Genomic DNA, 21,359 nt, shown 5'->3' with positions numbered 1-21,359 from the left:
GTGCGTCTCATTCTGCATGTCAGTCCATCACCTTTCTATCAGGAGGTAAGTATCATTCTTCTTTACTGGTCCTCTGGAATCTCAGTTGATCATTGATCAGAGTTCTTAAATCTTTCAAAATGTTTCTTCCTATAGTATTGATGTTAATACTAGTAATAACTGTTCTTCTAATTCTGCTTCTTTCATTCTGTATCAGCTCATACAAGTTCATCAAGGTTTTTCTAAAACCACCCCTTTCATCATTTCTTATGGAATTATCTTTTATCTTTCTTTGTATCCCTAGCACTTAGCATAATGCCTGGTACATGATAGGCATTTAATAAATACTGATTAACTATTCAGGCTTCAAGGTCTTGTAGTTAATATTCAAGATGGTAATAAAATAAGACACTGGTGGAACAATGAACACTTAACAAAAGATGATTTATTTAGCAATAACATAGAAAGCATGCACAATCAAAATACAATAGATATGCTTCTCCCTACACCTTGGTCTCTACATCCAGAAACAAGTCTGGACAGCAGGGTAAGGTGTAATGATTTCTGCAGCCCCAGGACACTCCCAAAGTCTGAAAAGCACTGCCTCTTCATGGGCTAGACTTATTTATCACCTTAGGAGACTAGGAAGCTTCCACAGTGGCTCTCTTGAGCCTTAACCCTTATTTGTGGTAACAAAGAACTGGAAACTAAAAAGGTGCCCCTCAGTTAGGGAATGACTGAACAAACTAAGGTATATGAATGTAAGGGAATACTCCTGTGCTATAAGAAATGATGAAAGGGAAAGGATCAGTGAAACCTGGGAAGACCTATAGGAATTGATGTAGTGAATTAAGTAGAACCAGGAGAACAATTTATAACAACACTGTAAAAAAAAAAAAAAAAAAGAACACCATTGAAAGACTTAAGATCTCTGATCAATGCAATGACTGACGCTGATTACAGAACACTGGTGATGAAGAACGTTGCCTATCACCAAAGAGGTGATGAACTAAAAATTCAGAATAAGTCACATATTTTTGGACATGACCAATGAGGAAGTTTTAAATGTATAGCTATGCATATTTGTCACAAGAGCTTCTATTTATTTGTTTATTTTCATGGGGATCTGGGAGGGAGAAAAAAAGAAATTCTTGCTAAATGAAAAAATGTTTAATTTAAAATAAAATATTTCTAAAAAAAAAGAAAAAAATAGAAAGGATGATGTATAGTGATTTTTTCTTTTAAAAAAAATTATTTGAGACTCAAATACCAGAATACAAATACAGAATAGAGAAAAGAAACAAAAGCATGTCATAAACTTAGATACTGGAACTTAAATACAAAGTCAAAAAGAAAAAAAAGTGACATACATAGCAGAACATAAGAGAGGATTCAAATTATGTAATAATATATTTTCATTTCAAGAAAGTCTGTATGATAAATAACACATGTTAAAAAAAAGTTGTTCATCTTTTCTTTGCTTCCTTATGAGTTCTTTTGTTCTCTGTTATGCACTTTTTTACTTTTTTTGCTCTTTTCACCCTCATCCCCTACTTCCCCAGAAGTCTACAATAAAGTTTAGATATGTTTCTCTATAGCTATAGATACATACATACATACATACATACATACATACATACATATATAGACATATACTTTCCCAAACCTATTCTACACCTGATCTTTGGTTTTTATGTTTGTACATGACTCTTGTTTCCTATCCCTCCTGCCTCTTCTACTTTACTTCTACCCATTACCTTCCCTCCTATTTCCTGCCTATCCCTCCTCCAAGGATCCCTCCCCTATCCTCCCATTCCCATAAATCTAAACACCCTTCTACACCCCCTTTTACCTTTTCCCTCAGCCTCCCCTCTAAAGACCCCTCCCTTGTCCTCTCCCACCCCGCTATGCCCCTACCATTTTATTTCCTCTGAATTTAGAAGATTTTTATATTCTTCCAAATATACATGCATTGTAAACCCTCTTAAACCCATCCCTGATGAAAGTAGGTTACCAGAATGATCAGCCCTCCTCCCATATTTGATTCCTCTGTATCATTTCTTTGTCCTGCACCTCATTTATTTAAAATAATTGCTCTTTTTAGCTGTTCCTAAATGATTTTACTTTTTAAATTCACATAATAATCAGATTGACCCCAACCTTTGTTATGAGCTACCCAATTATTAATGAGTCTTAGACATACGTTAGACATACATTTTACATATATAAAAAGGTGAACAGTTTATCTTTATGAATCTCTTATAATCTGTTTTTGGTATATACCCTATATTGCTCTTGGTTCTTGTATGTTGATTATTCTATAAAGTTCAGGATTTTTGTTAACAAAGTCTTGAAACTGAGAGTCCATCAAATGTTTATTTTTTTCATTCTGAATAATATTTATTTTGCAGGGTGAGATATTTTTGGTCAGAGCCCCAGTTCTTTCACTCTTCGATATGTTGTGTTCCAAGACCTGCAGTTCTTTAATGTCTCTACTACTAGGTCTTATATAATTCTAATTGTGGCTCCATCGTATTTAAATTGTTTTAATCTTGATGCTTTTAATATTTTATTTTTGAGCAGGGAATTTCAAAATTTGACTATGATATTCCTATGAATTTTCCTCATAGGATTTCTTTTAAGTAATGATTGATAGATTTTTTTTTCTATTTCTACCTCTCTCTATTGTTCTAATGCTTCAGGACAATTTTCTTTAATTATTTCTTGTCTTATTGTATCAAGATACTTTTTCTGATCATAACTTTCAGTTAGTCCAATTATTTTTATATTTTCTCTTCTTGATCTATTCTCGATATCTGTTGTTTTTCTTATAAGATGTTTCACTTTCTCTTCTATTTTTTCATTATTTGTATTTTGTTTAATTATTTCTTGATCTCTTATAATTTCACTGGCTTCACTTTGCCTAATTCTAATTTTCAAAGCATCATTTTCTTCCGTAAGATTCTGGATCTCCTTTTCTAATTGGTTGACTTTCCTTTCATAATGTTCTTGACTTTCTTGGATTATTCGTATTTTTTTAGTTTTTTTCTCCATCTCTGTCATTTGACTTTTAAAGTCTTTTTAAAGATCTTCTATAAATTCTTTTTGGGCAGTGATCATTTGAAGTTACTCTTTGGGGTTTCTTTACTTCAGTATCCTCCTCTGAAGATGAACCCCAGCCATCTCTAGTCATAATAGCTCTATGGTGGGATTCTTTCTCCTTTGCCTGTACATTTTTTTTGTGGTAATAGCTTATTTTTGTATCACCTCTCCCCCTGGGATATGGGAAATGGTGCCTCTTGCCCTAGATCTTCAGAATTCCCCTGTAGCTTGGAACCAAAGTCAAACCTCCAAACTCCTGTAAGTACCCATACTTTCTGCCACACTGCTTCTGCACTCACTGGTTTGTGCTGGTTCCTTCTCAACCCGCGGCTCTTCACAGCACAGCTGGGTCTGGTGTTCCTTGTCAACAGAGGTTCCCTCAATCTTTCTGGGCTAGTAATGTCCAATTCCTCCCACTATCAGAGGATAAAAGTTCCTGTTGCTGGGGCTAATGCAGTCTCCCAAATCAAATAACCCCAGGGCTTGCCACTTGTTTAAGTGACTTGAGGGTTGTTGTTAAAAAGGAACCTATCCTGGAGGTGTTTACTCTTCACAGGGATCAAACCTCATCCTGGAATTTTTCTTCCAATCTTCTGCAACTGTCCCAGGAAGATCACTGTTGTGCCCAGATTCCTATTTATCTCCACCCACACCTTGTTCATCCTAACGTGTTATTTTAACTCCTTTGTTGTGGGAAGGGGAATCTTGAGAGCTTGGAATTTTCTGACCTACTCTTCCATCTTCCCAGAAATCTTCTCTGATATGTACTGATTTGAAATGTTTACTGAACTATTTCTTGGTATAAAAGCAGCATCAAATTTTCAGATAGTGAAATAAATCTTTTCCACTTCTACTATAGAGGACGACACTATTCTCCAAACTCTCTCAGACTTACAATCTAGGAGTCATTCTTAAATTCTCACTAACTCTCACCCCCCATATCCAAGGTGTTGCCAAGACCTATCTATTTAACCTTTGCACCATCTCTCAAATATGCCTCCTCTCCTCTGACCCTACCACCACTCTAGAGCAAGAACGAATCACCTCACACTTCCTGCCTCAAGTTTCTCTCCACCTCAAACTATCTTTTATTCAGCTATTTTCCTAAAGTGCATGTCTAATCATGTCACGCTTCCTATGCAAAAAACTTCAGGAGCAAATACAAAATGTTGTTTGGCATTCAAAGCCCTTCATAACCTAGACTCTTCCTACCTTTTCAGTTTTCTTACATTTTATTCCTCAATGCCTAATCTTTGATCCAATGACACTGTCCTCCTTGCTGTTCCACAAACAAGACATTCTTTCTCTCAGTTCTGAGCGTTGATTGATTGGTTGAAATTACCCATTTCTGCACTTCAACTAACTTCCTCATGTGGGTTGTATTTTCCTGGATCTATAATTTCACTAATGTAATGAACTCCAGCTGAAAAAACTACCTACATTCATGCAGGTCAGCACCTACTCTTTTCCTTATGGTAGATGGACGAAGCATTTTAGCTTAACTCATCCACATGCTTCCTCAATAAGGATCCAAAGAATGCAATACATTGAATTCCAATAAGGAAAAGAAAAAGAGGTCACAATTAGTCATTTTTCCAGTCCAGGGTGACTTAAGGAGACAAAAAGGTCTGAAGACATTGGAAAAAAGGTCTGATCAGGAGAATACCCTGGCAGCAGATGTGACGAGCAGAGCAATGCCCAGGGATGGAAAGAGGGCCAAGGCAGAGCTCCTGGATAAGAAACACTGGAGCAGAAAAAGATCTCAAGAGATCCACAAATAAATACTGGTGCAAGAATTGGTGATATCAGGCAGCTGTGCCTTCCAAATCAAGTTCCAGATCATAGATCCACAGTGAAGAAGAGTGGTAGTGACTGTGGGCCCTACTTATTTACTGAGCATGGAAGAACTCAGATGAAGCAAACTGTAACTTCTGATACCTGATCATGATCACAGGAACAGAATATAGTGCCCTAGATCAAAGGAGACCCAGCAATTCAGACTCTGAACCTGCAAATCTTCTCACTGTCCAACAGTGGCAAGAAGTCTACTAAAACTTACAACCAAAAAGAAGCCAACAGACCAAAATTTGGATCAAGAACTTGCAGTAGTGCAGTGAACAGACCTGTCTCCAAATAATACCACTTCGGCTGAACGGAAGGACTCCTAGGCAGAGCCGTAAAAATAGCAAAAAGATGTAAAAGACAGAAGCTCACACCAGATATGTTCCTTAAAAGCACACAGAGCTATAGTTTCCTATCAGATCTATGATATTTTACCTGTCAGATCCATGGAAAAGGGAAGAATTGATGAGCAAACAAGAGATAGAGAACTCTAGGAAATGCAAAATGGATAATTTTGATTACATTAAATTAAACAGTTTTTGCACAAACCAAGATAAGAAAGCTGGAGAAAAAATCTTACAACCCGTGCCTGTGATAAATGCCTCATTTCTAAAATATATAGAGAACATAGTCAAATTTATAAGAATACAAATCATTCTCCAATTAATAGATGGTCAAAGGATATGAACAGGCAGTTTTCAGAGGAAGAAATTAAAGCTATCTATAGTCATATGAAAAAATGCTCTAAATCATTAGTGATTAGAGAAATACAAATTAAAATAACTCTGAGGCATCAACTGACACCTATCAGATTGGCTAATATGACAAAAAAGGATAATGATAAATGTTGGAGACGATGTGGGAAAATTGGAACACTAATGTAGAACTGATCCAACCATTCTGGAGAGCAATGTGGAACTATCCCCAAGAGCAATCAAAGTGCATACCCTTTGATACAACAATACCGCTACTAGGTCTGTATCCCAAAGATATAAAAAAGGGAAAAGGACCTACAAGTATAAAAATATTTATAGCAGGCCTATTTGTGGTGGCAAAAAAAAATTGGAAATCGAGGGAATTCCCATCAATGGGGAATGGATGAACAAGTTGTGGTATATGAATGCAATGAAATACTATTGTTCTATAAGAAATGATGAGCAGGTGGATTTCAGAAAAACTTAGAAAGACTTACATGAACTGATACTGAGTGAAGTGAGCAGAACGAGAACGCTGTATACAGTAATAGCAACACTGCAATGGCCAACTTTAATTGGTCTTCTCAGCAATAAAATGATTTAAATTAGAAAATTCCAAAAGACTCATAATGGAAAATGCCATTCACATCAGAGAAAGAATGATGGAGTCTGAATGCAGATTGATGCATAGTATTTTCTCTTTTTTTCCTTTCTTGTGGTTTTCCCTTTTTGTTCTTATTCTTCCTTCACAACATGACTAATGTGGAAACATGTCTAATAGAATTGTACATGTATAACCTGTATCAGTTGCATGCCATCTTGTGGGTGTTGGGGGGACGGAGACAAAAAAATTTGGAACTCTATCTTACAAAAGTGAATGCTGAAAATGATTGTTACATGTAATTGGAAAAAAATAAAATACTATTAAGTGGGAAACATAATAATAACAGTAATGAAGTACACAGAGTTCAGCATTAACATAAAATATAAAGTCAAGAAGCAGGCTAGGAAAGTTAGCAAAGAAGAAAAGAATTTGATCATAAAGGATTATTATGGCAACAGGGAAGCTCAAAATAAAAACCCAGGAAAGGACAATAACTTGAGGGGAAAATCTCCAAGTAAAGCCTCAGAGAAAAATGTAGGTCAGACAAATGCACAATAAGAATTCCTAGAAGAGTTGAAGCAAGAATTTTTAAAGACAAGATAAAACTTTTAAAAAACTATTAAATGATAGTAGTAAAGGAAAGAATAGGAAAAGAGGCAAGAGCTCAGGAAGAAAAATATGAAAGGAGAATTAACAGCTTAAAAAAGTGGGTGCAAAGTTCTATATAAGAAAATAACTTTGAAAATTAGAATTGGCAAAATGGAAACTAGTGACTCCATGTGATGTCAAGAGAAAAAAAAATACAAAATCAAAACATTGAAAAAATTGAAGAGAAAGTGAAATATCTCATAGGAAAAACAAGTGACCTGAAAAGCAGATGGAAGAAAGATAATTTAAGAATCTTTAGAATAAGGTCTGACTTCTGGGAGCCAAGATGGCAGAGTAATCAGGAAATTCCTTGAATTCCCCCCATTCATCTCCAAACATCTATAAAATAACACCTCTGAACAAATTCTGGAACAGAAGAATCAACAAAAAGATGGGATAAAACACTTTTCTAGACAAAGACAACTTGGAAGACAGGCAGGAAGCGTCTGTCTCACTCTGGTAAAAGGGGAGTGAAGGGCAGGCAGTGTCCTGGGAAGCTAGCAGCAAGCCCTGACTCAGAAAGTCAGTGGGAGACTCTGAGCCCCAGAGCAGCACAACATCAGGCAAAACACCAGACCCCTGCAATACCTGGCAGCACCAGCTACCTTCCATCCCTGCCTCAGCATAGCACCAGGCAAACTGCTAGACCCCCTGCAGAATCATTGTAGCAGTGTTCCAAGTGCCTCAGTGAAGCACCAGGCAAACAGGCAGATGCTATCACTAAGTCACCCCATATACTTGAGCATAGCACCAGGTGAACAAGCAGGCCCTCCGCCACATGCCCACCCTACCTGTTGCCCCAGCCCAAATTCCATACCCCTCCCGTCCATGAACCTCAGTACAAAACCAGGGGAGCTACCAAAAATCCACAGCACCAGCTATGCCCCATTCCCATTTCAGCACAGCACCAGGTAAGCCACAAGACCCCCTTCCTCAAAATCCTGGTGCAGCACAAGGGTCCTTGGGTGACTTAGTTCAGCACTACTTGAATAGGCAGAAGTCAATAACAGCCCCCACCATGTCGCTCAACACAATACCACGTGAGTTGCCAGACACCCATCCCACAGCATGAGCCACCTTGTAGCCACACACACCCCTTCCACCTCAGTGTAGTACTAGGTAAGCCATCAGATATCTGCAGCCCCAGCACAACATGAAGATTTCCCCATGCGCCTCAAGAAAGCACAAACACTGTAACAGGCAAATAGACAGGTCTTGCAGCCACCAACACAAGAAGCTTAGGACAGTGCCCCCTTCCAACCTAGGAGTAGAGTTCAATTTTAAAAGTAATGAAATAGGCTAGAAAAGATGAACAAAAAACAAAACAAAGCAAGAACCTGCTCATAAAAAGTTATCATGGTGACAGGGAAGATTAAGACCCAAACTCAGAAGAGGACAACAATGTCAAAATGCCTACATGCAAAGTCTCAAAGAAAAACATGAATTGGTCTCAAGCCACAAAAGAACTCTTTGAAGAACTCAAAGAGGAGTTTAAAAATTAAATAAGAGAGGTAGAATAAAAATTGGGAAAAGAAATGAGAGACGTAAGAGAATAATGAAAAAAGTCAACAGCTTGATAAAGAAAGCACAAAAAAAAAGGAAAAAAAAGATGTACAAGAATTTATGGAAGAAAACAACTCCCTAAAAAGTAGAATTGGCCGAATGGAAAAGGAGACAAAAAAGCTAACTAAAGACAATAACTTCTTAAAAATGAGAATTATACAAGCAGAAGCTAATGATTCCATGAGTCATCAAGAATCAATTAAATAAAATCAAAAGAATTAAAAAATAGAAGAAAATGTGAAATATCTCATTTAAAAAAACAACTGACTTGGAAAATCGATCCAGGAGAGATCATTTAAGGATTAAATTGAATTACTTGAAAGCCATGATCAAAAAAAGAGCCTAGACGGCATCTTTCAAGAATTATCAGGGAAAATTGTCCTGATAGTCTAGAACCAGAAGGTAAAATACAGATCAAAAAAATCCACTGATCACCCCATGAAAGAGATCCCAAAATGAAAACTCAAAGGAATATTATAGCCAAAGTCCAGAACTCTCAGGTCAAGGAGAAAGTACTACAAACAGCCAGAAAGAAACAGTTCAAATATCAGGGAGTCACAGTAACCATTATACAGGATTTAGCATCTTCAACATTAAAGGATCAGAAAGCATAGAATATGATATTAGAGAAGGCAAAGGAGCTAGGACTACAACTAAGAATCACCTACCCAGTGAATCCGAGCACAATCTTTCAGGAGAAAAAATGGTTATTCAATGAAATAGAAGGCTTTCAAACTTTCCTTATGAAAAGACAAGAACTAAACAAAAAATCTGATTTCTAATATTAAGACTCAAGAAAAGCATAAAAAGGTAATAAGGAAAGAGAAAACATAAAGGATTCAATAATATTAAGCTGTTTGTATCCCTCCATGGGAAGAAAATGCTTGCAACTCTTAAGAACCATATAACTATTAGTGCAGTTAGAAGTAATATATACATAGATAGAAGGTTCTGGTATAAGAAGGCTTTGAAGGGTCGAGATTTGAAATGAAGATAAGCTAGAATTCTTTCCAATAAGATCAAGGTTTAAGCAAGGATATTCATCATCACCACTATTATTTAATATTGTTCAAGAAATGTTAGCTATCACAGTAAGACAAGAAAAGAAAAAAAAGACATAAGCAAAGGTAAAGAACAAACAAAGCCATATCTTTTTGCTGATGATATAATGTTTTACTTAGGGAGCCCTAACTGACTAAAAAACTAATCAAAATAATTAAGCACCTTTAGCAAAGCTGTAGGATGTATAAAAGTTATCAGCATTTCTACATATTACCAAGAAAACCCAAATAAAAGAAATAAATTTAAATGTCATTTAAAGTACCTATGGGTGATATAAAATACTTGAGAATCTATCTGACAAGATACAAAGGAACTATTATAAATACAATTACAAAATGCTTAACAAGTAGAGACAAATGTAAATAAGTGAAAAAATAGTAATTGCTTATTGCTGGACAAAAGCAATTTTACAAAAAATAATAATACTACTTATATTAGTTTACTTATTCTTTACCATAGCAATCAAATTACTAAAGAATTATTTTATAAACTAGAAAAAATAATAAGAAAATTCATCTGGAGAAACAAATGGTCAAAAATATGAAAGGGAACATTTTTTTTTTTAATGAGAAGGAAGTTGGCCTAGCAGCAGCACATCTCAAACTATATGACTGTGTATGATTGTCAAGGCAGTTTGGTACTAAATAAGAACTAGAGGTTGATCAGTGGAACAGGCTAAGTACACAACGTAGAAAATCAAATGAGCATAGCACTTATTGTTTGATAAACTGAAATGTCACAGCTTTGAGGCAAGAACTCACTATTTGACAAAAACTGGGAAGAAAAATGCAAAGTATTCTGATGGAAACTAGGAAACAATATCTCATGCCATATATCATGATAAGCTTGAAATAGTAACATGATTAGATATAAAGGGTGACATTTAAAGTAAATTAGTGGAACATCAAAGAAATTACCTGTCAGATTTATGGATAGGAGAAGATTTCACAGGAAAATAAGAAATAGAAAGATTCACAGGGGGTAAAATGGATAATATTGAACACATAAAACTAAATTTTTGCACAAAGAAAACAGTGGAAATAAAATTGGAAGAAAAGCAGGAAGCTGGTTCAAAAAAAACCCTCGTAGCAAATTTCTATGACAAATGTCTAATTTTTAAGATATACAGGGAACTGAATCAATTTTATAAGAATAAAAGTCATTCCTCAACTGATGGTCAGAGGATATGAATGCAGTTTTCAAAGGAAGAAATCCAAGCCATCAATATATGACCATGTGAAAAATATGCTCTAAATCACTAATAACTAGAGAAATGCAAATAAGAACAACTTTTCGCACTACCTAACACCCATCAAATTAGCTAACATGACAAATAAGAGAAATAAAAAATGCTAAGAGGGGCTATGGCAGGGCAGTTCACTGTCAGTGCTGCTGTGAGCTAATCTAACTATTTTGGAAAGCAATTTAGTAATATGCCCCAAAAGGTATTGAACTTGCATCCCTTTGCAATGACACCTCTATCCCAAAGAGATCAAAGAAGGAGGAAAAGGAACCATATGTACAAAAATATCCACAGCAGCTCTTTTTGTGGTGACAAAGAATTAGAAACAAAGGAGATTTTCATCAGTTGGGGAATGGCTGGACAAATTAAAGTAAACAAATGTGATGGAATACTATTGTGTTGCAAAAAAAAAACATAATGAAGGGGATGGTTTTAGAAAAACATGGAAAGACTTGTATAAACTGATACAAAGTGAACAATTTGTATAATAACAGCAATGTTATAAAGATAATCAAATTTGAAAGACTTAGGAACTCCGATTAACATATAATTCCAAACCTCTTACATAGAGAATTGATGGATTCAGAGAGCAAACTAAAATGTATTTTTTTCCTTTTTTTCTTGTTTATTCTTTGTTTCTCTTTATCTTTCTTTCCATCTTTTTTTTTTGGACATGGCTAATGATAGAATTTGTTTTCATGATGATACATATTTGTAATGAATTTTGTTTTTCTTGCCTTCTCAATGGATCAGGAAGAGGAAAAAGAAAGCAAGAGAAATCAGGACTGAAAATAAAATGAAATTGAATTAAAATAAAAAGAGATGTCAGTGACACTAAAAGGTTATGTTGACATTTACAAAGCCATAAATTCAGCCTGCAGTAAAGGTGGAAATTGTTCCTAAGGTTTTCTTGGCTAAGAGGCTCATTTTTTATCTTCTATGACATACTAACATGATATTAAAGGACTGAGAAAATAAATAGTTCCCTGTTGAATGCGAATAAGTTCATCAATTTCTTAAAAATCCTTGCATTTTTATCCAAAGTTACAATCTGTGGGTACAGCTTTAATCTGTACAATTGCAATAGCTCTCATTTCAAAACATGATGTGATTGACCAAATGGCTAGTATGAGGTACTTGTAACAAGTCATGGTACTGTACATGGTACACATTTTCAGTTTTATTTCTTCCTACACATTTCAATCATATACCTCCTCAATTCTCTTCACCCAGTGGGGAGCCATTTTCCAGGAAGAAAAACACTGAAATGTCATTCCTTAATGAATTAGCAATTTTAAAAGCATATTTCATAGTTAGTTGAAAAAGATACAGTCAAGTTCATAAGCACAGCACACTAACCTGAGTTTTGTTTAATGCCTGTATTTTGTGTTTGGGCAAGTCATCTGGCAGTCGAATCCTATTATTCACTCACTATGTTCTCAGTCAATTCTTAATTTGGTTTTTATCCCAAAGATAAAACAGCTGGGGGAATGCTTCCAGGATATTAATTGTAATCTAGATGTAAAGTTTATCCCCAAACACCTCTTTTAGTACTCTCACTTCTTAAGGAGTAAAAAAGCCCTCTCAAAGAATCTTCTGGATAATTCTTTCCCCTTATGTTTCAGCTGATGCAAAAAAAGGCAGGGGTAGGCAAAGCTATGGTTAAAATAGATTTAGAGAGATAAATGGGATAACTACTTTTTGATAAAAGGTACCATAGACAATGAAACAATATCACTACTGAACCTATCTGCACTGTCTTCTCATTTGAAGTATTCAAGACCACGGCACACACAATCACAGGTTCACGGCACACAATCAATTATTAGAAATTGGCACTGGCACTATACACATTCAATTTTTTCATCAACTGAATCAATTTTTAAAATTTGATGAGCATGGTCTTACACAGCTCAGACTGACCGCTAGAACACATACCATACTAACTTGGGGCAAGGGTTATGCTTGTATCTTTACAGAAGACAAGGAGATTTGGGTACCAGTGAAAAGACTACGGGTCGTACAGCACCGGGAAGAAATCACAGGGATTCTGCCAGTGGAATGCCACAAGTATACCTGCATTTCAGTAAGGGATTTGACAAAGTCTCTCCTGTTCTCCTTTTAGATAACATAGAAGGTGTGGACTGTAAAACAAGATAATTAGGTGGATTGAGACCTTGTTGAGTGAATGAAATTATAACAATCTAAAAAGAAGTCTCTAATGGAATGCCTTAGTAATCTGTCTTTACTCCTATTCTAGTCAATATGATCAATGACTGTGATAAAAGAAGAGGTGGCACATTTATTGAATAACCTTCAGAGGGCCCAAAGCTGGAAAGGACAGAAGATATGTTAGATGACAGAATCAGGATCCAAAATGATATTTATCAATAATAATCAAGCAAAATAATCAGCCTCCTCTGATGAATTAAATTTAAAAGGTAAAAATGTGAATTCTGCACTTGGCTTCAAGCTGATCATGTGAGAGATAGGGGAAATACGACTGAAAAGCATTTCACATGAAAAGGGCCTGGGAATCTTAGTGAATCTATTGATTTCCACTATAACATAACAATGTTAGAAGACAGTTTTTAAAAATGTAATCAGAGGCTGCAGAGAACAAAAGCAAGATTATTTCCACTGTACTCTTCCCTAGTCAGATCTATTATATTGGAAACAAAGAATCATTACAGATAAAACTATTGCCCACAATTGATTTGATTTAACATTGAGCTAGATGGTGCAGTGAATAGAACACTTGCCCTAAACTCAGGAGAACCTCAGTTCAAATCCAGCCACAAACTCTAGCTGTGTAACGCTAGCCAAGTCATTTAAGCCCTATTGCCACCAAATTCAAAAGTGAAAGCTAAAAAAAAAAAAGTTGATCCATATAAAATTTAAGAACAATGTTTTTTTTAAATAGATGTAGTCATCTTCTGGTTAAATGAAATGAAAAGCTTTCAAAATATATAGAGGCCTAATAGAGATATTAAAATCTAAAGAGAATAGGCTAAGGTCAATATTATCCTGTCTGATACTAATAGTATTCTGGATATATTTAGTGAACCTATAGAAAATAAGTATATATCCCAGCACTTTTATTAAATTATAAATAGCAGTCCTTTTATCTGCCTATGCAATAGTCTACATAATAATAAATGTAAAAGAATAATAGGATAGCGGCTTGTCCTTGAACTATTTTTATGTGAGCTCCATCAAAAATTATGAGAATGAAATAAATGTTATAATAATGAGAGTAACATGCTTAAATATCACATTAAGGTTTCCAGACTTACTTGATGCTCACAATGATCCTGTGAGGTTTCCATTTAACAGATTAGGAAACTGAAATTGAAAAAGGTGAAGTGATGTGTCCAAGGTAGTTTCTGAATCTGGATTCAGATCTAGGTCTAAATCAAAAAGTCTTCATTTACATCTCAGAAATGCCATTTGAATTTGGTCTTTTTTTAAACAGCTTAGATAGCGATATGTTCCCATTAGGCAAAGTTAGAATAGAAAAACTTTTTAAAAGCTTAAAGCTTTGAGCTTTGTGGTATTTGTGGCTACATTTTCAAGTATTCAAGTATTTCAAGTATTCTTTTCAAATATTGAATTCCACTCTCATTGGCTATAGCCTACTTAAAAGTAGAAAAAATGTTCTTTAACAACATAAATACTTTTTGTTTATTACCAATCCATTGGGACTGGATTTTCCATTAGCATGAGTTAATGGTGCCCATTTTACACCCATTACACAGTCAATCTGCTTTCCCTCTTTCTTTAGTGATTTCATTTGACTGACTATGTCTTCATGTGATGCTTCCCAAGTAAATAAATTAAATTTTTAAAGAGTATATTGCCTTTTCCTTTGACCATCATTACAAATACTATGGATCTGAAAGAAGTGAGAGTGTTCTTACTATAGGTAAGATAACAGTGATATAAATGCAGGTCAAATGGTTTTCTAGCCAGAAGCAGATAATTGGGTTAACTGGAAGGAAATGTAGCTACTAGTGCTTCCATTCACCTCATCCTTTTCTTTTTGCCCAATTGCACAAATTATATTACACAAGGTATTCCAAAAGTCTTAGTGCAGCTTTTAGCTACTAAAGTTTAAAACTGCACTAAGACTTTCGGGACACCTTGCTTGATAAATCTTAGAAGAATGGTCCATTCAAAAACGGAGGAAATTAAGAGCTGACTATGAAAATAGATTTAAATGTGGTCTTCCTTCCCATGGGAGAGTGAGAGAGTAGGAAAGGGTAAGAGAAAGGAGTGAACAAACAGAGAGAGAAGACAGAAGGTAGAGGGAAGAAAGAAAAACTTTAGTAAATTTACTTTGAATCATAGAATAAGATAATGTTAAGAGTTTAAAGGGATCTTAAAAACCATCTAGCTCAACCCCTTCATTTCAGAAATAAGAAAACTAATGAACAGAGGGATAAAGTGATTTTCATCACTTTAAGGTCACACAGCTAATTAGTGGGAGAGCAGGGGACAGAGCTCCATTCTGCTGATTCTTAGAATAGTACCATTTATACTATATCATATTTAGCCTAATCCACTAAATGAACTATTTCCAGATAAAACTGGAAATGTTCTCTCTTTGAAATACCACTTTTCACAACAATTAGATTCATACCTCAGCTCTATGATTCAACCTTCTCTTTCCCCATACATTCTTCCAGACATAAAACTCAACTCATAGTGGAGTCATAGGAAGCTTTAGCCTATATTAAATCAGTAAGATAGAGTCTTACCGACCCATTTGTATGACAAGAAATTAATGATTCAGATCATTTTTGCTTCAGATTTTTTTTAAAATTATTAATGACGTACTTAAAAATTGGGGATGAAGTGATTGAATTTTTATTAAAAATTGAAAATTATATGTAAGCCTGTATTTCCTTCTTTGTTTTCAAATTCTTCATTTCTCACAAATCCATTCAGATACATTTTTCATTTCTCTCTCAATCCATTTTATTCAAATTCTTCCTACATATTTTTTATTCTTTGACAAACCCACCCCCTGAAAATAAAATATTATTTCTATCTTCCTTAATTAATTCCTGTTTTTCTACAACTCCAACTTATTTAAGGTATCTTAAAACAGCATAGGAATTTGTTCTTTGAAATGAATATGAATAAATCACCCTTCATCTTCTACAGCTATGAGCCATCAAGACCCACTATTGCTTTTCTTAGGTTTCTGCTTGCTGTTTTGATCTTTCAAAGTGAAAATATTTTAGAGTCACCTAAAATATACTATGGTGAGTTTTTATACTGAAATAAAAGTTCTATTTAAAAAGCTGTGAAACAATATGCTACTCTTGTCACACAAACAGCCCACTATTTTTGTAAAGGAATGATCTTCAGAAAGGTCATTTATAAAACTGCTAGTTTCCCCTTTGAAGAAAAGATTGTTCCAATTTATTTTGGCAGTGAAATCGATACCCAAAGTTATGTTATGCTGAACATACACTTATACATCATATAAACAGAAATTTCCAGTCTTATTGTCTCTTTCATTATTAGATCTCAAAGCACAATTCAGGAGATGCTGGTACTCTGGGTGTCTATTGTTCCTTATTGGAATGGAGGAAACGTAGGAACCTAGGAGGATTAAGCAACTCCTTAAGAGTCAAACATTAAAATAAGAGGGTAAAATGGTACTAATAATGTCTAACTAATATTTCTGCTATTATCTTAAGAATACTGAGACTCATATACTTCATGGGTACTTAGCACAATGTCTGACACATAAGAGGCACTTAAGAAATACTTGTGGTCTTGACTCTAACAGATTATTCTTAATTCAAGTACTGTACTATATTTTAGGCTTCTTTTTTGTTTCCAGGTGAGAATCTACGGGCATCACTTTATCACACATTAAGCTTAAGAAGTCATTTCACCGAGTAGAAAGTCCATCTCTCTCATTATTGCCAATTGATAATTACTCCCCACTCTTCTCTAGAATCTTTAGCACAACAAGTGCAGGCATACACAAAGATGACAAAGTACGCAGCAATATGTAGAGAAAGTATTGTTGTAAAACTGCCTAGCAAGGTCTAATGGGATAGATAGGGGGAGGAGGTGGGGAGGTGAGTATCAGAATATGGCATAGAAGGGTTTTACACAAAGCAAGAATAATTAGAGCTTAAACAATTAGAGCTTAAAAACAAATCTCAGATTCTTCTGTGAGGAAAGGCTTAAAAGATCACAAGAACAGACTATTTTGTTGTTGTTCAGTTGTTTCAGTTGTGCCTGACTCTTTGTGACCCCATTTGCGGTTTTCTTGGCAGAGATACTAGAGTGATTTGTCATTTCCTTCTCCAGCTTATTTTACAGATGAGGAACTAAGGTTAATAGAGTTAAGGGGCTTGCCCAGAGTCACACAGCTACTAAGTGCCTGAGGACAGATTTGAACTCATGAAGATGAGTCTTCCTGACTGCAGGCAAGATCCTTCAAATTTATGATCCCTTCTTATTAATTTTTTAGCTTTAAAAAACTTTCATGTTATTCTGAATTTGACCAAAACCAACACACGTAAGCATTTTCTCATGCAAAGAATTTTGCCCATGAGACCATAGATCTTCATTATCTACAGCTTGGTTTTATAATTGGTACATTCCAGATATTAATTCCAAAGCTGTGCCACTCACCTGAACTTCCTTCTGTTCTTTATAATTTTTAAACACTCCACTGATGCTCATACTTTTTTATACTTTGTTTTTAATGCTTCTCTCATAGTCTTAGACATTTTCCCCCTTGCCTCACTCTCATAGTTAAGCAGCATACTGATAGAATGCAGGAGGCACACCCACATCTGAGTTCAACTGCCACCTCAAGCAACAACTAGTTTGTGACCCTAGGTAATTCATTTAGCCTCCTTCAGCCTCAGTTTCCTCATCTGTAAAACAGGCATAATAATAGAATGTATAGGATTGTTATGAAGATAAAATGAAATAACATATGTATAGTGCTTTGAAAACTTTAAGGACTATATAAATGCTAGAAATTATTATTTCTCCTCTTCCCACCCACAAAACCCTTCCTTCTAATCAATAAGCATAGTGTAACAAAAACAACTTATCCATTACAAACTACACATATGCCACATCCAAAAATGTATCTCTTATTCTTTATCTCTAGTCTATCACCTCTCTGTCAAGATAAAATAAGAATGTTACAGCTTTGGACCTAAGGAGTCATGGGAGGTTATTAGATTCTCAAGTTGTTCAGAAGTGTTTTTATATATGCAAGATGATAAATACAGCACACTTGAGGGCTGCTAGCACAGGTTCACTCTTGATTTGGTCAGACAGGAAAGACACTAAAAAGGGGTTAATAATCTTACTTTATTCTAGTCTAGAAACTCCCACAGCCTGTCGAGACAGGCACAACTTGTGCTTTCCCTAAATCCCCTCAAGCCTCATTGGGGACCAGTTGAGGCAAACACAGATTCCTCCCCACCAAGTCTTGATCAGGGCTGATCAAGGCATGCACAGCATTCCAGCTTGTGCACTCAACCCTAAGGCTCCCCACCAAGCCTCAATGAGGGCCAGTTGAGGCACACACAGCATTTGTGCATTCAACCCTAAGGGTTCCCCATTCACTGTCTAGTGACCACCTGTCTTATAGACCAACAGACAAAGAAGGCATGTTGCCAGCAATAGCCTCACAAGTTTGCATCACTTCATCCCTGTATCTCACCGGGCAGCCACAGTGAACATTTATGTTACTTACCATTATATAACTATGCGCAAGTGTGGTGGAGATGTTTTGAGCCATAACTGTGGGAACTCATATCTAATACTTGAGAACTGTTGATATGGCTATGGACCCTGGGAAACTGAACTCTGAGAAATAATAACAAAAATTCACTTTACACACACTAAAATCCACCTTACGCTAAAATTCACCTTACATACAATATATAATGTTGTCATTATATAAAATATTTCTGCTGCTTCTGCTTACTTTGCTATGCCCCAGTTCATGTAAGCCTTTTTATGTGTTTCTGAATCTCTCCCATTCATTATTTCTTATGGCACAATAATACTCTATTATATTTGTATGAAATATTCTGTTTAGCTCATTGATTAAAATGTTAAACACAAATCCCTACGATACCTGCAACCAGTTCTAAATCCATCTGACTAAATTAACTGTCTAATCCATATCCCATAATTTCTTCCTCAGAGCAACCAGATCTTTCCTCTTCAGAAGAGTCTTATATCTGTTTTTAAGCTCTAAATGTTTCAATCCCTTCTTGCTTTGTGTAAAACACTTTCCTTCTCTACCAGCCCGACAAAGGTCAAACTTTGCCTTCTTCCCACTACTTCAGAACTTCCACTTTTCCCCATTTAAACCATGATTGGATTTTCTTTAGGAACCTTTCATCCTCCTGAACAACCTGGAATAGCGAGAAACATTCTTCTAGCACAGGAATGGGAAACTTTTTCATGTTGTTTGGCTGCATTAATTTACCAGTAATCAAACAAGGGCACATTCAAGAAACTTCAATTAGATATATTTAAAAATGTATACTATTTTGTAAAAATCTAACTACTATATATTTAATAATTTCAAAAAGGAAAACTATTTGTTAACTTTAAAGATAACTAATCTTTTAATGACTTTGTTGCATCTGCTTTTCATTGGAAAGCATTTGAATATTTAGTTGCAGCATGGAGGTGCATAGATTCAACTGATCCTTCAGATAGGTATCAGTCATTTGTGACCATAAAGGCTTTTGATTTAGGTCAGGTAGGAGAATGTAGATTAGCAGCAATAAGCAGTTGGAAAGTAAGAAAGCATTTTTTGGGCATGTTGCCGAAGGCATGGCTATTCTACTGCATTTTTCCATATTTCAACTGGATCTTTCTTAGCATCAAATAATGACTTTAAAATGTTATCTACTGAGAGCTCAATCAATTCCACCTGTAGTTCTTTAGATGCCTTGGTGATATCACCTAGGTGAGGCTGAAATGCTACTTTGAGTGTGATGTCATGATTCTCAAAGTCAGTAAACCTTTCATTGCATTCTCCAATTAACAGGTCAATAACAGCTGTATATTCTTCAAATGATTTGCATATACCATGCTGCTCATTAATGTCCTCTGCCAGCTGAGGAAAATGTTCACCTGAAATTTCCTTTTGAAGAAGAGTTTTGAAAAAAGATAGCTTTTTTCAAAATGCTTGGATTTTTTTTTTTGCCACATATCATACAAAGACAATTTTACCTTGCAAAGAAATATTCAAGTTGTTTGATTTGACATATCACACAGAAATGCAGCATTCCTACAGATATCTTATTTCAATAATTCACACCGCTAATTCTGTTCTTCATAAAATTTAACTATCTGTTCTCAAAGAGAGAAAATGTTGGCTAACACCTATCCCTATGAGAGCCAATGCACTTCAGAGTGATACGGCAAATCCACATGGAACATATCATCATTCAGCTTTAGCATGTTACAAAACTGACGATGCTGTGTTGCATTTGCGTGAATATAGTTAACAATACTTATAACTTGTTACAAAGTGTCACTTAGAATAGTAGTTTTAGCACTGAAATTCTGCTAATGCAAGATACAATGAAAAGAAATGAGAGCATCTGGATCTATTAATACTATTTTTCTATCTGTGCAATAAACCCTTCATATTTTCCTGTCATAGAAGGTACACCATCTGTACAAATATTAAATTTACCAAATTCTGTCCAACTTCACGATGTTTATTCTGAAAGTTGTTGAACATATCTATTACCTGTGTTCTGTTCACAAGTATGCCCAAAGAGAGTAACTTCAGAGCAAAGAAAATCCTATTTTATGACCCGAATGAACTATAAAACCTACGTCAAGTCAGTAGTATCAGCTGATTCATCCAAAGTGATTGAAAAATATATATTTTCCTTTTGAAGTATTGCATGAAATTGTTCTACTAAGTAGAAATCTAATGCATACTGCTGGTCAGTTACAGTTCTCCTTGAAAGAGTCTGTACTTTGAAATGTTGTCGGAGTCAAAGCATCCTACAGCTTCAACAACGCATTCTTTCACAACTTCTACATTACTGAATGACTTCCCCTTTTCTCCAAGTATGTAAGTATATCAGCTACTTTCAAAGTTCTTCAGTAGCATTATTTCCAGATCCTATTTCTGCTTGAAAGAATTGCCTTTGCTTTTCATTTTCATCTTTTAATTTCTGCAATACAACCTTTCATATCTCTCTAATTTAAAATATTTGTGGTCTTTATGGGTATTATAAAACTGACGAGTTTCTTTAATGTCAATACTGCACTATTAGAAGGCAAGCAAATCATCTGTTTTTAGCATAAACAAGATAAAAGCAGGAATAATTTTTTAAAAACTGTCAAGCTATGCAACCATTCACAAATTCCACTTCAAAAAGAAGGCATGCACCAATGTCAAAAGATGATAACAGACTGATGTACTCGACCCCCCATAAACTCTCACCAACCAGCCTTGTGCCAGTAAGGTGGGGGATGTTAGAATTAAATCATGAGCACAGTGGCTGTCAATTTAGCCCATATTGTGGTTTACTGATGTTCTAATTATGCTAGTCAATCTGGAAGGACTGTTTCATTGAAACTTATT

General features: G+C 35.2%; 1 protein-coding gene across 3 annotated transcripts in view; it reads right to left on the bottom strand.

The window, feature by feature from the left end:
- Nucleotides 1–21,359, bottom strand: part of TMTC1 (transmembrane O-mannosyltransferase targeting cadherins 1) — a 304,321-nt gene that overhangs the window by 119,932 nt on the left and 163,030 nt on the right. The window lies entirely within an intron of this gene.

This window comes from Notamacropus eugenii, chromosome 3 (genome assembly GCF_028372415.1).
Source record: "Notamacropus eugenii isolate mMacEug1 chromosome 3, mMacEug1.pri_v2, whole genome shotgun sequence".
Classification (NCBI taxonomy): domain Eukaryota; kingdom Metazoa; phylum Chordata; class Mammalia; order Diprotodontia; family Macropodidae; genus Notamacropus; species Notamacropus eugenii.
This window is presented reverse-complemented; position numbering and strand designations above follow the sequence as displayed.